We start from the raw sequence: 11,659 nt of genomic DNA on the forward strand, positions 1-11,659 counted from the left end.
CACTGAGATTTGGCTGTTCTGTCTCTTTATTTTCCCCATACCCTGCTTCTATTCTTGATATCAAACTCTTTGAAGATCTGTAGAACTTCCCTGCTGGGCGTGGTGGCTCACACCTATAAACAAAGCACTTTGGGAGGCCGAGGTGGGAGGACCACTTGAGGTCAGAAGTTCAAGGCCAGGCTGGGCAACATGTTGAAACACCGTCTCTACTAAAAATACAAAAATTAGCTGGGCATGGTAGCACAGGCCTGGAGTTCCAGCTACTCAGGAGGCTGAGACTTGAGAATTACTGGAACCCAGGAGGCACAGGTTGCAGTGAGCCAAGATTGTGCCACTGCACTCCAGCCTGGGGAACAGAGCAAAGCTCTGTCTCAAAAAAAAAAAAAAAAAATCCCATATTCCAGGGTGTTCTGACCATCTGGCCAGGATTTGATTTAGGTCAGATGCTTCTAGCAAGTTTTGTTATGGGTGTCCCTCTCATGGCATCAGACCAGGGGCTCGCAGGGTCAGGTTGCTCCACTAATTGTCATGGTATGCATGTTGAGAGGCAGATAAGGTGAAGACTGACAGATTGCAATGCAAAGGCACACTTTTGCCTTTGTAATTAATCAGTAACCAAGAGATTACATGAACAGCCTTTCCCTCTACAGTTTTTTCTCCCAGTGGGTCATATTATTCATTGATGATGATTGCTTGAATCAATTATTACATTGAGAGTTACAAAATGGTGCTTTCCTGAATCTAAAATTTAACCTACACATACTAGATTAGAGTCTTTTAATTATTGTTCTTTTTTTTTTTTTTTTTTTTTTTTTTTCTATACAGAGTTTCACTCTGTCACCCAGGCTGGAGTGCAGTGGTGAGATCATGGCTCTTTGCAGCCTTGACCTCCCAGGCTCAAGTGATCTTCCAACCTCAGCCTCCTGAGTAACTGGGACTATAGGCACATGCCATTATGCCCAGCTAATTTTTGCATTTTTTTTTTTTTTGGTAGAGATAGGGTTTTGCCATTGCCCAGGCTGCTCTTTTAAGAATCACTGTAGAGTCACGAAAATTAAAAAATACAATGCATTACTGTCATTTCCAAGGATTATTTTTTTTGATCCTCAAAGTTTCTCAGATTTGGTGAGATCTTTTTCAAGCCTGAGGAGCTCCGGTTCTTTTTGGCAGGCAATGGTATTCCGAAACCAAAATCTGGTTCCTAGATGAACTTATTGCTATTGGGTATTATTGATTCTAGGCTTTTTCAGGGGCAGAGCTAGAATATCGTATCATGATCTCCCACTTACTGATAGCTCCAATTCAAATACTACACTACAGGGTTCTCCACCTGCCCTCTTCCCTGATCCTATGTTCTAGATCCCAGACTGAAAGCCCTCATTAAGAGCAAGAGGTAGGCTGGGCACGGTGGCTCACACCTGGAATCTCAGCACTTTGGAGGCTGAGGAGGGCGGATCACAAGGTCAGGAGTTTAAGATCAGCCTGACCAACACAGTGAAACCCAGTCTCTACTAAAACTACAAAAATTAGCCAGGCATGGTGGTGGGTGCCTGTAATCCCAGCTACTCAGGAAGCCGCTCAGTGGCTGAGGATGGAGAATTGCTTGAACCTGGGAGTCAGAGGTTGCAGTGAGCCGAGATCACACCACTGGGTGACAGAGTGAGACTCCATCTCAAAAAAAAAAAAAAAAAAAAAAAAAAAAAAAAAAAAAAAGCAAGAGGTAAACACAATCCTCAATGGTCTGAGTTTGGGACTTCACTGTGGAGGCTGGGACTCTCACCTATTGGAGTGGCAGGGGAGGCAGAAGGAAAGATTCCCTTGCCAGTCAGCTTGATTGTACCCCAGGCATCTGGCTGCTAGCACCTTCTTGGAGTGGGCAGACTTTTATACAGAAAGATAGAAACTGTCCACTTGGATGCTACTAAAACATGCACCTGTGACCCAATTCTTCAGAAACCTGCTTGTGGACATTTTACATAAAATCAGCGTTTGAAGATTTTCTACTGAAGAATTAGGGACAAAACTGCTTTTGTAGCTTTGTCCATCAAACGACGAGTTTCCAACAGAAAGCTACTTGGTTCATGACCCCTGGAGAACTGGCCCCTTTAGCTATTTCCTCTGAACAGAGCTCTTTGTAGAGAGCTGTGGTTAAGCCACCCATGAATGAGACTGGTTTCTCTTTCTGGCTTTGTACACTGCAGAGAATTGTTCTGAAATGTGATGATACAAACTTTGTTATCAGTCGCAACGGTTTTTCCATGTAGCCCGGGTCTTCTCAAGAGAAAGTCATTATAAAATGCCTGTGTTCAGGATCCAGATTCTTACGGACATAGTCTCCCCCTGGGTCTCAGCTGCAGTGATTCCAAGTAATTCCTACAGCAGTCTTAAGAGTTAAGTGTTGTTTTAAAGATGAGGAAACCGCCGGGCGCGGTGGCTCAAGCCTGTAATCCCAGCACTTTGGGAGGCCGAGGCGGGTGGATCACAAGGTCGAGAGATCGAGACCAACCTGGTCAACATGGTGAAACCCCGTCTCTACTAAAAATACAAAAAATTAGCTGGGCATGGTGGCGCGTGCCTATAATCCCAGCTACTCAGGAGGCTGAGGCAGGAGAATTGCCTGAACCCAGGAGGCGGAGGTTGCGGTGCGCCGAGATCGCGCCATTGCACTCCAGCCTGGGTAACAAGAGCGAAACTCCGTCTCAAAAAAAAAAAAAAAAAAAAAAAAAAAAAAAAAAAAAGATGAGGAAACCAAGACTCAGAGAAACCGTGTCACATATCACAATGTCACAGGCTACTATGCTTTGTCAAATCTAAGATGCTAAGATTTTAAAGTACATTCCATTTCCAGGTATGTTAAAAGTGGAAAAAAAAATGTATATGTCTTAGAATTGGTGAAATACAGTGGCTAGTGATAGATCTAGGTCAAATTCAGATCCTCCTAAGAAACCCCAGCTTTTCCCGCTTGACCAAGGGTTCATGCAGGAAGAGCAAGCTGAGCCGCAGAGAGGAGATCTAGGCTTCCAGGGGGTTGAAAAGACAAGAAAAAATAGCATTGCATGAACAACAGCGTGGACATGAAAGTTTACTTCGCGTGTGACCTCAGAGATGAGCTAGTCTGATGATAGCTGAGTGTTCGCATTTGGGAGCGGTGAGAAATGCAGCCTTTAGAAAGAGCTTGGCTGGATGAACCGGCTCTAGAAGGCAACTGGCGATTTCTTTAGGCGTAGCAGTTCTAGGAAATTGGGCATTGTTGTAAGCACTTCGGGGTGGATGCTACAGGTTGAAAGCCCTGTTTTAAAGGAGAGGTGTACAGGGAGGATTGGAAAAAGAGCTTTGAGGCTGCCGTGGTCAGATGGGCAGCAGGCACTGAAGCTTGAGCAGGGATGGCGGACCTGCGACTACAGAAAAAGGGCTAGGCGAGGTGAGAATGCTTCAGAGGAGGAGTTCTCAGCAACTGCTGACAGGTTGGTGATGAATGGGAAGCCCATAGGATTTCTCATCCAAACCCAGACACCTCTGAGAAAGAAAGTGAAGCACTATTAATAACCATGCCAGAAGGCAGGCATCAGCCGGCATTGCCTGAGACAAACTTGACACACAGTTACTGCAGATAAGAGAATGAAGGAGACCAGAATCAAAACAGCAGCAGTATTTCTTGTTTGGGGGACTTTGGGTTACTGTAGTTCACAGAGCAGTTGCAAATGCCACCTCTTGTGCAAGGAGTCTGTGATTTTCCCCCCATCCTCCCCAAAAGCAGCTGTGCAGAATCAAACAGCCCACGTGGTATGGGTGAAGGAACAGGCTTTAGTGTGGAAAACTTAGAAGCCAAGCTTGGAAGGAGAAGGCATTCGATATTCCTCTTAACCGCACAGAGAGGTGTGTGCCACAGCCAGGATGGTCTCAGAGACCTCTGGGTGGACATGCCTGGGAAGGAGCCCCTTTCTTCCAAGTCTCTCTTCACCTTAGATGAGGTAAAGCCTGACAGATGGCAATGCAAAGGCACACTTTTGCCTTTGTAACTAATCAGTAACCTGCAAGGTTGTATAAACAGCCTTTCCCCTACAGTCTTTCTCCAAGTGGGTCACATTATTCATTGATAATCATTGCTTGAATCTATTTTTATTTTATATTTGAGACAGAGTCTCACCCTGTCACCCAGGCTGGAGTGCAATGGTGGGATCTCGGCTCACTGCAACCTCTGCCTCCCAGGTTCAAACAATTCTCCTGTCTCAGTCTCCCGAGTAGCTGGCATTAAATGCAACCGCCACCACACCCGGCTCATTTTTGTATTTTAAGTAGAAACGGGGTTTCACCATATTGGCCAGGGCGGTCTCAAACTGCTGATCTCGTGATCCACCCATCTTGGCCTCCCAAAGTGCTGGTATTATAGGTGTGAGCCACCGTGCCCTGCCTGAGTCAGTTACAAAATGATGCTTTCCTAAATATAAAATTTATCCTACACATACAGAGAGGTGTGTGCCACAGCCAGGATGTTCTTGGAGTCCCTGGGTAGGCGTGCCTGGGAAGGAACCCCTCTCCTCCAACTCTCTGCCACCTCTCTTCTTTATAGGACAAGAGCAAGAACCACCTTGTCAGTGGGAGAACAGTCTACAGGTACATTTGATGATAGTAGATTGCAGAAGGTATGGGGAAATCCAGCTGTCCAGTATTTGGAGAATCTGAGGGCTCATTGGAAGCTGGTTTTGGAAAGAGACCCATCAGGCCTGTAGGACCCTGGGTTTAAGTATATCTCTTCTCCCTGGAGAAAGAAGCAAGGCCTTCAGTCCCATCCAGGACCTTGTCTAGGCAACCCAGAGTGAGCACCCATGGGCCTTTTTTTGGGATAGTTCGGCTTGTGACACCAAAGTACTTCATTTAGGGCAGGGAAGGGGCAGGAGTGAGGGTAAAAACAGGGAAGTGTGGTACTGTGATATAATAATATATGTTTGGTCATCCTCCCTGGTTTCTAGCACAGAGCTGTGAAAACACTTGGAAGGATTTATTATGAGAAGAGCATAGTTTATTCTTCTTAATAAGTCCCTTTCAACCATACTTGAGTTTATACTCACGAGATGATTCTTCCTTGGCCCCCAGATGTTTCATGATGGGGCTGCTGGCCAGAGGAACTGACCATGTAATTACAGGGTTGGAACATCCAGTCCCACCCCCAGGCCTCCTGGGGAGAGGAGAGGGGCTGGAGGTTTTAAAAGTCACCTACAGCCAATGATTTAGTCAATTGTGCCTATATAATGAAATCTCCATAAAAACCCCTAAATGAAGAGATGCAGGGAACCTGTGGGAGAGTGAGCAAATGCATCCACGTGAGCAAATGCATCCACGTACATCCACATGCTGGCATGCTCCAGCTCCCCAGTGGGGCTGACGTGCCCACATTCAGGACCTTTCTGGACCTCGCCCTATGTACCTCTTCATCTGCATGCACATTCGTATTCTTTATCATTTCCTTTATAATAAACCAGCAACAGTAAGTAAACTGTTTTCCCCCGAGTTCTGTGAGCTGTTCTAGCAAATTACTGAACTTGAACCAAGAGCGGTAGTTCATGCCTGTAATCTCAGCACTTTGGGAGGCTGAGGTGGGGGGATTGCTGGAGCGCAGAAATCCACGACCAGCCTGGACAACGTAGGGAGGCACTGTCTCTAGAAGACATCAAAGTTTAGCCGGGTGTGGTGAAGCACAGCTACTCTGGAGGCTGAGATGGGAGAATCACTTGAGCCTGGGAGGTGGTGGCTGCAGTGAGTCATGATTCCTACCTTGGTGACAGTGAGACACCCTCTCTCTCTCTCTGTGTGTGTGTGTGTGTGTGTGTGTGTGTGTGTATAAATTTATATATAAATATAAATAGAAATATAAACTTGAAGGGGGAGTCATGGAAACCTCCGATTTATAGTCAGTCAGAAGTACGGGAGGTCCAGGACTTGTGATTGGCATTTGAAGTGGGGGTAGTCTTGTGGGGCTGAGCCCTTAAACCATGATCTGCTAGACCAGGTAGTTAATGTCAGAATTGAACTGATACCCAGCTGGTGTGTAGACAATGAGAGAATTGGTTATTGGTGTGGGAAAATCCACATACCCAGTGCCAGAAGTATTGGGAGTAAAAACAGTTCAGACTGTCAAAGGAAAACCTTATCACAGGTTTAGTTTTAAGCTCTGAATTGACTTTATTTGTAATTCCAGAATCCAGCAAACTTCATTTGATGAAATAGAACAAGTGTTCCAATGGGCTGAGTAGAGGAGGTGGTGTCATAAGCAGAAGGGTTGAAGAAAGCAGGGACAAAACCCAAAAAGCAGATTGGTCATTTCAAAGTTACTTTCCTTGCAAGGTGGAAATGGGGAACAGAACAGTAGAGAAATAACTGATGGGTTAATATCAGGTCACTTTCTCTTGGAAGGGAGAGAACAGAGGAAACTCCATCACCATGCAGATTGAAACTGGCCTTTTTGGGAAATTTGACTTTCTCTCCTGACTGCTCTGGAGGTCGGTTGACAGCTCAGGTTTGGCAATGTGGAACCTCAGCATGAGTGACTTCATGCTGATTTTTGGTCCGGTCTGTTGGGGTCTAGTGTAGGAATTTAGTCCAAAACAGTAGCCTCCTGGCTGGTCTGAAGGTAGTGAGTTACCTCAACTGATCGTTTGCAGTCAGTTACAGATCAAACTCCTTGTTCTTCTGTTTTTGTCCTTCTCACTACTGCACTCATGACAACAACGGCCACCTTTTTTTTTTTTTTTTTTTTGAGACAGAGTCTCGCCCTGTTGCCCAGGCTGGAGTGCTGTGGTATGATCACGGCTCACTGCAGCCTTGACCTCCCTGGCTCAAGTGATGCTCCTACCTCAGCCTCCCAAGTAGCTGAAACTACAGGCACATATTTTTTGTAGAGATGGGGTTTCACCACGTTGCACAGGCTTTGTCTCCAACTCCTGGGCCCAAGTGACCTGTCCACCTCCTGAAGTGTTGGCATTACAGGTGTGAGCCACTGCATTTGGCCACCCTCCTCTAATTTTTATTTAGGGAGAAGTAGAGCGTCCCTTTTCAGTGAATTAACCTACGAGCAAATATACTGAACTGTCAACTATAATAAGTAGAGCCATATTTCTTGGATGGTTCAGAAGACATTTGGGTTTCACAACGTATGGGTCCCCAGGAACACCCCTGGCTATGCAGCAAGCACCCGACTGCACCACGTATGTATAACTGAAGTGGGCACGTGCGTCACGGTCTGACTGCAGGGCCTGCAGCCATTTTTACAGACTCGAGGGTTGCCAGATTTTGTGCATGATTTCTAATGAACTAAAATTAGTAACAGGTGACAAGCCAAATATACCGTTGGAAGGGTTGTTTGTGGGATGTTACCTTCATAGCTATTTCATTGCATTCCACTAATCTAATTTTAGCATGGAAGACACCCCCTTGAGACTGGAGGCCTGATTTGGAGACCTGGATTTAGAGAGAATCACAACACAGTTTTGCTTCAAGGATGGAAGTCAGGCTGGAGTTCCCGGGACCTCAGGACACTGCTTTGATTCTATCACTTCCTTGGTAAAAAGAAACAATAACAAAGAAACCCACAAACTCCAGGAACTCTCTACTGCTCAAAGGATTTTGTCTAAAATTCTGTTACTGATACTTACAAGTTCCTTTTATTCGATCTGTTTATCCAAAAGTCTAATCAAAAGTACTGTGCCCCATGCAGCTGCACGGACCTGGCCAGCGCCTCTGAACGCTTCTTGGTCATGCCCTCTGCCAAGTTCTCCTACAGGCCATTCCGTCTGCCAGGATCTGTCTCGTTCAGGATGCCTGGTCTCTGAGGTGCAGAGCCCTGTACCCAACAACCTTACTGACATCTCCAGAGATATCAAAATGCAGATCCATTTTCAAAAATGAAACCTGCCAATCTCCCTTTCAAACTGGCTTTTCCTCCTCCATCATCCTCGAGAATGACAAGGGAAAAGTCTCTTAGAGTGCCTTCCTTCTGTCAGGCTTTATGCCATCCATGATCCAGAGATATCTTTCTGAAACACAGGCTAGCTCCTTCCGTCTCCTGCTGCAAGCCCACCCATGGCTCCCTGTTGCTCTCGGGACAAAGCAGAAGCTTCTAGCATCATACAGGAGGAGGCCCACTGTGACCGGCCTCCTGCTCCTTCCACCCCATCCTCCAGCTTACATCTCCTCCAGGTTTCCTCTGAGGACCATGCTGGCTCCTCTCCTGCTTCCAGCTTCCAGACTATGCACCTCGTGCTTCCCCATTCCCTTTGCCTAGCACCTTCTTCAGGGTCATTATCCATTGTCTATGCCATAAGCACCGTGAGAGAAATAAGCAGTCCTGTTCATCTCACCAGAAGCCCACCATCAGCCTTTAATGAATGTCTGATGACCAGTGAGTGAAGAAATAACGAATGAATACACAGGTACAACGATGCAGAACCAGGACCATCAAAGGGGGTGCGGGGAAGAGGCTGCAGACAGGGACACGGCAGTGCTTTGTCTGCTGGTTCAGATTCCTGTTGGGAAGGGGTTGGAAGTTAGTGTCCTGCAGCCACCCTTGTGGATCACAGGTGTGCGTGTGTTTATGCGTGTACCTGTGGACAGACAGGCCTCCTTGGGGGGTATACTCATGTTGTCATGTGACCTCCATTCTTTTCAATTAACCATTTCAATTAACCATTAAAAACTTTTTTTTTGAGACACTTTCCCTATCGTCTCCCAGGCTGGAGTGCAGTGGTGCCATCTCAGCTCACTGCAACCTCCGCCTCCTGGGTTCAAGCAATTCTCCTGCTTCAGTCTCCTCCTGAGCAGCTGGGATTACAGGTGCCTGCCACCACACTTGGCTTTTTTTGGTATTTTAAGTAGAGGCAGGGTTTCATCATGTTGGGCAGGCTGATCTCAAACTCCTGATCTCAGGTGATCCACCTGCCTTGGCCTCCCAAAATATGAGGATTACAGGTGTGAGCCATGATGCTTGTCCAAAAAAACAAAAAACAGAAAACAAACAAACAAAAAAAACAACTTCTTTTAGGTATTAGGAGCAATACCCCAACTGTTATCTGGGTGGTCAACATCTTTCTGGTAAGCATGTCCCTTATGGAATGCTTGTCAAACACAGACTATCCTAGTTTGAATATTTCAGTTTGTATATGCACAATAGACATTCAACGTAAGCAGAAATAGTGAATTCCTTCTGTGAACCAGGCACTGGGCTGGGCCTTGGAAGCTGGGTTAGAGACCCAGGGATGACCTTCCTTCCTTTCTAATTGCACTGTGGCTGCTGATGCTGTGTGATACTCTTGCTTATCTGTGCTTAGAGTGAACTATCCAGGTTTTCTTAGTGACAAGAAAATTAGGGAAATTTGGCTGGGTGCAGCGGCTCACACCTGTAATCCCAGCACCTTGGGAGGCTAAGGCGGGTGGATAACAAGGTCAGGAGTTCAAGACCAGCCTGGCCGATATGGTGAAACTCCGACTCTACTAAAACAACAACAACAAAAAAACCCAAAAATTAGCCAGGTGTAGTGGTGGGCGCCTGTAGTCCCAGCTACTCGGGAGGCTGAAGCAGGAGAATTGCTGGAACCCGGGAGGCAGAGGTTGTAGTGAGCCGAGATGGTGCCACTGCACTCCAGCCTGGGCAACAGAGTGAGACTCTGTCCTTCCCCACCAGAAAAAGAAAATTATGGAAATTTAGAAATAAGGAACAGAGGATATAGCAAGGAGAGGAGGGTAGAATTGCTTTAATAAAATTATCGACACACAAAAAATTCTATCTGCAGGCTAGTAAACAATACAACATGTACACAAGTGTATTAGTTCATTCACATTCTATTATGAAGAAATACTCGAGAACAGGTAATTTATAAAGAAAAGAGGTTTAACTGACTCACAGTTCTGCATGGCTAGGGCAGTCTCAGGAAACTTACAATCATGGCAGAAGGCACGTCTCTGCAGAGTGGCAGGAGAGAGGATGAGTGCTGAGTGAAGGGAGAAGCCCCTTATAAAACCGTCAGATCTCGTGAGAACTCACTATCACGAGAACAGTATGGGGGAAACCCCCACGCCCATGATTTAATTATCTCTACCTGGTCCCACCTTTGACACCTGTCGATGATTACAATTCAAGGTAAGACCTGGGTGGAGACACAGCCAAACCATATCAATGAGCCTCCTTTTGTTTAAGGAACCATGGACCTACTGTAGGATTCAAATATATAATATTTTGGAGAAAAGAAATTTCCTCAAAATATTATGACTGGGGCATTTCCCCATCATTCTAGGTCTTAGCTTGATGTTGCCTGAGGAGACTTCCTGCAGTGGGAATTAATTAATTATTCATTGTTTTTCTCTCTTATTACAAGCTTTCCACATACTTTAAGATGAGAAAGGTGAGTGGCCTCTGTTAGAGTTCTTACGTGTATTTGGACTTTCTTTACTGGAGCTGTCTCATTTTCTAAACTAAGATTCAGTGGCTATGACTGTTCTGTTTGTTTGTTTGTTTGTTTTAATTCTCAGAAGAATTTCTAATTTCCTTGGTTTTCTCAGATACAGATTGTCAAATCATCTAGCTCATGACTGTTAATCACTCTGTTCCTAATATATAGCGATACAAAATTCAGGAGAGAATCTTAAACAGTAAGCTTACCTGCAGGAGTTCAAGAATATGGCATGTTCTTAAAACTAGGGGACAAGATTGATTTCAGCCACTGTAAGCATTATGCTTCTGTCATCTTAGCCCTGAATAAAGTACTCAAGCATCACAAAGATCATTAGACAAACAACAAACACGTAACAGCAACAAAAACCTACCCAGCAGCACCATTTGCATGTCTATGCCAGTGTCCGCTTTTGCCACACAAGTTGTCAGTAAGTATTACAGGTCAGAGGTGAAAAGGACAGATTAGCCCAGCTTTTTATGCAAAACAGTTTGTGTAGCATTTTCTCCATAGTAATTTTGAGAGAGAGAGACAAAGAGAGAGGGAGAATTAACTTTCCAACACATGGCTGTGGGTAAAGAGGTTTATTATTAAACAGAGATAATAAATAAGTCTTGGAATCCACACACAGCAACTGGAGCTTAGCTTTTATGTGTCTTGGTTGCCAGCAGTTTTTACTACTTCAACAGATCCTGACAACAATAATTAGAATTCAGGGGAAGCAGGAGGAAGGTGATGAATCTTGCAAACCTGTTTCTGGTAGCTCATCAACACTGCTCTGGGCAATGCGGACGCCTGGTTCTTCCTCTCCCCTGCCCCATGTTCTCCACACTGGCTTCGGCACACATCTGTCTAGCAACAGATTTTAGAATAGCAAACCTGGGGCTGTATCAAGTGCCAAACAAAGGTCAAAAGACACAATAAAAGCATTTATCTTTCAAAAACTTCTCCGCTAGTGCCAAGAGGGAGGACACACACCTGGAAAAAGATCGTATTTTTTTTTTTTTTGAGATGGAGTCTTGCTCTGTTGCCCAGGCTGGAATGCAATGGTGTGATATCTGCAACCTCTCCCCTCTGGGTTCAGGCGATTCTCCTGCCTCAGCCTCTTGAGTAGCTGGGACTACAGGTGCCCACCACCACGCCTGGCTAATTTTTGTATTTTTAGTAAAGACAGGGTTTCCCCACATTGGCCAGGCTGGTCTCAAACTCCTGACCTTGTG

The sequence above is a fragment of the Saimiri boliviensis genome, chromosome 1, assembly GCF_048565385.1.
Source record: "Saimiri boliviensis isolate mSaiBol1 chromosome 1, mSaiBol1.pri, whole genome shotgun sequence".
NCBI lineage: Eukaryota > Metazoa > Chordata > Mammalia > Primates > Cebidae > Saimiri > Saimiri boliviensis.